The sequence below is a fragment of the Papio anubis genome, chromosome 5, assembly GCF_008728515.1.
Source record: "Papio anubis isolate 15944 chromosome 5, Panubis1.0, whole genome shotgun sequence".
NCBI classification, from domain to species: domain Eukaryota; kingdom Metazoa; phylum Chordata; class Mammalia; order Primates; family Cercopithecidae; genus Papio; species Papio anubis.
The window spans coordinates 41,385,300-41,391,950 of NC_044980.1; positions in this window are offsets into that span (position 1 = coordinate 41,385,300).

A 6,651-nucleotide genomic window follows, 5' to 3' on the forward strand; every position below is an offset into this window, starting at 1 on the left:
TGTCACAGCCCTGGCACCAGGAGGTCCTATGTCTGGGCTCCCTGAAGGGCCACAGCTCTTCTCTCCTTTCTTCTCTTCTCTTTTCTTCTCTCTTTCTTGTTGTCCACAATGTGGTAAGCCAGCAGCATGTGTTAGCCATGTTTGTGTTATAGCTCTTTTGGTCCCACTATTTGGCAGGTCCCAAGTTCTTGTCCTGTGTCCAGGAAGAATGAGGTACATGGACAAGTGGAGGGTGAGCAAGGCAAAGAGGACCTTTATGGAGCAACAGGACAGCTCAGAGGAGACCAACATTGCATAGTTCCTCTCTGCAGGCAGGGTGTCCCAACTAGTATTCAGTTCTCATTTATAAATAACTAAAATATGAGTCTCTGGTTTGTTAGTTTTATTGCTTATTTCCAGTTCATTTATTTTGCTAATTCCCGAGTTGCTTATTTAGTCTCATTTCTTGGAGCGCTTTGGTAAATCTTTGATTAATGCTTTAAGGGATATTATCTAGAAAGTATATTTTCAAACCTTTGTATTTCTGTTATTTGATTGGTAGACTCAAGTCTTTCTTCAATTCAGGAAAGATTTTATTTTCCTATTGTTGATTTGATCACACCCTTTCTACAGAATGCTCTATACTGTGGGGGTCTGTTCTGCAGACCCCAGCTTGCATGATGGATGAATAGTGTACTCAGACACCCGTATTCAGTGAAAGAGCAGCTAGGGATCTGAGCACTCAGAGACACCAAAGAAGGTGCTGTAAAGAGTCAGAAGCCACAGCCCCGACTAGCTGGCTCTGCAGGCATTTATTTAGCATGGTTGACTTTGAGTCAACACACCTGGTCGCCCCCACCCCAGGAGAGCCATCTTGCCCATGAGTGATCAAAGATCAGTTTTAGGACCACATGAGTAAGCAAGCTCTTTAGATAAACTCCTCTACATTCCTATGTATCTATGCTCTGAGTTTTTAAGAGAATGCAGCTGCCTTCAACCAAGACTTTTACTAAAGAACTTTTACTTACTTTTACTTCCAAGAACGTTTGTGTTTATTTCCTCTAAAATCTTTTCCACCACCCTGACTGAACTCCCATGCTATACTTTTCTTCTTGACTTCCCATTACACTCAGCTTGTTCTATCTTCAATCTACATCCTGGGTAGTCTCAATTTGCCTCTCAGATTCCTTCTCAGTCCTTCTCTGTCCTGCTATGTTTCTTAGGATGCTGATCTCTATGGTCTACATCACGTAGCTTAGCTTCTTTTGCTCTTTGGTTCTGATTGACAAAAGGAAACAGAAAGAGAGAAGAGGAGATGGGGATTGAGGTTGAGGTGTTTATTCACACTGCTTTCTTCCTAAGATAACTTGGTTGGGATAGAGGGTGGCATTCCTCTACCAAATGTCACAGCTCCTTTTAGGTGGCACCTTTTCCATGGATAGTGGGAAAAAATAAATAAACAATGTAATATAAACAATATATAAATTAAATAATTACAACTTTAATTTTTTTTTTTTTTTTGAGACAGAGTCTCATGCTTTTGCTCAGGTTGGAGTGCAGTGGTGCGATCTCGGCTCACTGCAAGCTCCGCCTCCTGGGTTCACGCCATTCTCCTGCCTTAGCCTCCTGAGTAGCTGGGACTGCAGGTGTCTGCCACCACGCCGGACTAATTTTTTTTGTATTTTTAGTAGAGACAGGGTTTCACTGTGTTAGCCAGGATGGTCTCTATCTCCTGACCTCGTGATCTGCCTGCCTCAGCCTCCCAAAGTGCTGGGACTACAGGCGTGAGCCACCGCACCTGGCCAACTTTAATATTTTCTATGAGTCAATAAATGGAGTACTGTGATAGAGAATACCTTCAGTAAGCTACTTAGAAAGCATGAACAAAGGAAAAATTTCCCTCTGGAGTTGACTCTTATGCTAAATAATGAACAGGAACCAGTCAGATAAAGAAAGAATACTCTAAGTAAAGAGAACTGTAAAGCAAAGACGTTTGGATAGTCTCAAACTGAAAAACAACATCCTGCGTGGCTGACGCATAGTAAGAAAGGATGGTCATGGCATGAGATAAGTATAAAGATAAGAATTTAAAGTGCTATGGAAAGCTATTTCCAGGGTTGTTAGCAGGAAGAGATAGAAGTTTTTATAGGGTTGTTCTGAATGCTCTAAAAAGGGTGAAAGGATTGTAGAAAAGCCAAAGAGAAAATGCAGTCCAGTTAGTGGGCTATTGCAACTATCTGTGTGACAGATCTGGTTTGGATTAGGGTAGCAGAAGTAGATTTTTTTTTGATAGGATGGCTGACTTATTGGATGTGAGGGTGAAGGGGAAAAAAGACTTCAAAGCTTCTTGCTCAAGCAAATGGGAACAATTTACAATGATAGAAAAGATAGGTGTAAAACAGGTACGCCTTACGGAGATGTTAAGAGAAGATGGAATATTAGACAAATTCTAGAAATATGATTTCAGCACTGTTAACACATAAATGATGTTTAAAGCAAGGAAAGATCTGAAGGAAGAATGCCGATAGAGAAGGGAAAATGATTCAAGTTCACCCACTGAAGAACTTCAGCACTGAGAGGTCTCCTAGAAGAGCTGACAGTGAAGGAGCTGGAGAAGAATGGTCAATATTATAAGAAAAATAACCAAAAGTATATAATGTAAAAAATCTGAGAATGGAAAGATTTCATAATGAAGGGAGTGACTAACTGTTATCAAGGATAGCTGCGAGGTCAAGCAAGAATTAAAAACTATCCTTTGGGTTTCACAATAAGAAGATAATCATTATTTTCAATGAAAATCAAAAAGTTGGGACAGAAGCCAGATAACATAGGCAGAAGCATGACAATTTGGTGAGAAACTGGAGAAAATGAGCTTAAGCAACCTTTTTGAGACATTTTGCTATAAAAATCAGAAAAATGGTGTGAAAGCTGTGGTAAAATGAAGCCCCTTATTTAATTATTTTTAAAAATAAAAGAAAGTGTAGTATGTCTTTAGGCTTATGTGAATATTCCAGAAGGAAAAAAGGGTTATTGATGCAGGAGAGAAAGGGGAAGTTTGTGGAAGTAAAGTTCTTGATTTGACTAGATGGAATAGAAGTTAGAGCACACGTGGAAGAATTGAGAGACTGAACTTTGATGTGGAAAGGAACATGTCCTTCACTATAAAAAGAGAGAAGAAAGGACGAGTAAGAACCCAGACAGATTTGTGTGTTTGAAGTGAAGGTATGAGGGAGTTTCCAAACTGATATTCGTGATATTCTCAATAAAAGATAAGGTGAGATTATTCACTAAGGAAAATATGTAAAGTGTTTTTAAAATAAAAATTATTTTATTCTTAAATAATAACAATTATTTACAAATTGGATATGATTTTTTTTTTTTGCCACTGCATAGCCTCTCAAACTTTGGAATCAGATTACGTACTGGCACCCTCATTTCCTGTTCTACACTGTAGCACGAGCCTTGCTGATGTAGAATGTTCTAAGTGAAGGAGTGAAATAACTTGATTAGTGGGAAACCACATTAACTTGGAACATGTAGTTGGATTGTTAGAGGCTATTGAGTGTCCAAGTGAAGTTCTTCAATCATCAATATAAAGTGTAACCACTTAGACAATTTTATTTTTCCTGATTGCTTGAGTGCTGATACAGAAAAAAATAAGTAGCTAGGTTGATCCCAGGCTTGAAGTCTGGAATCTATAGCATCCATCCAATCTGCTTTTCATTGCCTCCTTTACAATTTTAAATTCAGGAATCAGATTTCTATGAAATCTTTCTTAGTCTCATAGCATGATTATTTTGATTTCCTATTCTTAGTTCATGAACACAATGCTTTACTGAACCTTTATGGCACATAATAAAGAATTTGCTATACTTTTCTTTTTTGTAGCACATTTATTCTATGAGGAATGGTGGTCATCTGCTAATTCCTCAGGAAAATTAAAACAAACCTCTGTTGAATGCATATGTTCTTTTGTACGTTCAGAAGTTGGTATTTAATAACTCTTTTCTCCTGCTTATAAAGGGGGATCTATGAGTGTCAGAATTGGGAGTTTAAATGGGTTCTTTTAGAGATCATGTGAATCTCTGTTCATTTTTTATGATCTGGAGAAAGAGAGAAGAAAAAATTGAGATTATTGTGTCTAATTACTACTTGGGAAATCTAAAAGTGTACAGAGAGTGGGGAGAGAAAGAACTAGATGAAGTTGTTATAGGAACCTCCACCTATGTGAGGAATTATTTCTGTCATGATGTTATGGCGTGCAGGGGTTAATTAAAGCAGAATCTCCATTCTTTGCCTGAAAAGATTCCTTTATCAGGAGCCCGGTGCAGTGGTGTCGACCCTCCTCATCAGTTGTGATGGACCATAGAAAGGGTAAATCAGACCATAAGAACTGTGTGCTTTGTACTTTCTGTGGTTCTGGAACTCATTATGCTTCCTGAAACTATGGAGGGGTCCTTCTGGGCTGATTCTCACTTCTCCTCCACTCCTCACTCAATGATTTAGGGAGTGGTAGCAGGTTTCTGCCAGGTGTTCTGTTATTCCTTTCCCAAACAAGGTTTAGAGTGGGCTTTTTTTCAGTCTGTTCACATCTTCACAATATTCAGAGAAATTCCGCAAATATTCTCACTTGGGAATATTACTGCTCTCCAATTTCTGGGGTTAAGGGAATTTTTCTCTACTGTTATTTGAGGTGGTTATTTGAAGGGAATCTGAACATGATGGAACATAGTGAACACCTTTTGTTTGGGAGCCCCTGCATCCAGTTACCGTTTTATTCTAACTATAAACCACCTTTCCTCTGGGGAGCAAATCTTTGTTCTTGTACTTCAGAAACAATAAGTGAGTTACTGCAAAACTTTTGCTGTAGCTTCTGGAAAGAAGTCCTTGCCCTCTCCCACAGAATCTGCTCCTGGGAGAACATGGTGTTAGAGGTGCTATATCAATGCTGCTTGCAATCATGAAGAGAGAGGCTAAGAGTAGACTTGACGTAGTCCATGGCAAAATCTCAAACTGGAGGCCGGGTGCTTTCATCTGAACCCTGGAATGCTGAAAGTTCTACTCTATAGACTGTCCTGGTATGTGAGCTAATTAAGGCCTCTTTTGACTCAAGACAGTTTGACTTGAGTTCCCTTTACTTGTAACTGAGTTCCTAATCAATTAACAAAGAGACTTAAAGTTGAACTCATCATAATCTTACATGGAAACCTTCAGGTTTATTTCATTTTTACAAACTGGTTTAACATTTCGAACATATTCCATTTTACATAATTTAGCATTTCACACTGAAATGAATTCTAAAACAACTAATTTAAAGTCAAATGTAACTTTGAATTTCATCTTTATAAATCAAATTATATATCAAATTTTATCTTTATAATCAAATTCAACTAACAACTAAATACTGTTGATGCTATTAATATTTTAGCTAAATATACTTTTAACAGGTTAGTGGGAAGTTGTTTTGTCAATAAATATATTCTAAGGCTTATTTACCCATTTATTTTCCTGTAGCCCCACAATTTACCATCAATGTAAGAAGTTCGAAAATGAGGCAAATGTATGTGAAATATTCTTACTCATTCTATTCTGCAGAGTGCCCATGTGGTGCACTTGTTTCAAACTCGTTTCTACCACTCTTGAAAGAGTAGTACTCACTGAAAATCTGAAAATGGTCATGAATTATAAATATAACCTTAGACACATCAAAGAACAAAATTATATTTCTACTTCTTAACACATATAAAAAATGAGTTTCACATGGACACAAAGAACTAAGCATGAAAAGCAAGTTTTTAATCTGCTATTAGAAGAAAATGTGGCTGTCAATCTTTATGTTTTGGTGGAGATAGGTTTTTAAAACAGGATCCTAAGAGCACAAACCAAAATAGTAAGATTTGAGTATAGCAAGAATCACTCCTTTTGTATAATGAATAGTCCCATAAACAGAATGAAAAGACAATCATTAAACTTGAAGAAAAAATATTTTCAATATGTACAACAGATAGAAGACCAGTCTCTAGAGTACATTAAAGCAATTTCAAAGATCAAAAAGGAAAAGACTACCCAAAGAAAAATAGGGGAAAGACAAGAACAAGCAATTCACAGAAGAAAAAACTCGACTAACCAATAGACATATAGAAAGATATTCAACTTCATTAGACATCAGATAAATACAAATGAAAGCAAAAATTAGATTTCACTATTTACCCATTAAAGTCAGCTAAATGTTTTGAAATGTATTATATCAAGAGCTGGCAAAGCACGGAAGTTTTCATTACATGCTACTGGGAGCTTAAATTATTACAACTATTTTGAAGAATGTCATTAAAGGGTGTAGTAAAATGAAAAATGCATATAACTTGTGATCCAGTAACCTGCAACTATTTATATAAATACTAAAGAAATACTCATATGTGTATAAAAGAAAACATATATAAGGATATCAATTGCAGAATTGTTTATAGTAATAAAAATATGAGACAATATGTGTATCATGGCCATAAGAGGTTCCAGTTGCTGCCCTCTGAATTCACCACCACCTTCATTCTAAAGTCTGACTTCCCACAGGCTGCTCTCAGCCAATGATTGAGCACAGAGATATCCTGGTCCCATCTTGACATTTGCTTCTTAGGGGCTTTCTCTGTATTTTCCATCAAAGATAGGTTTCCC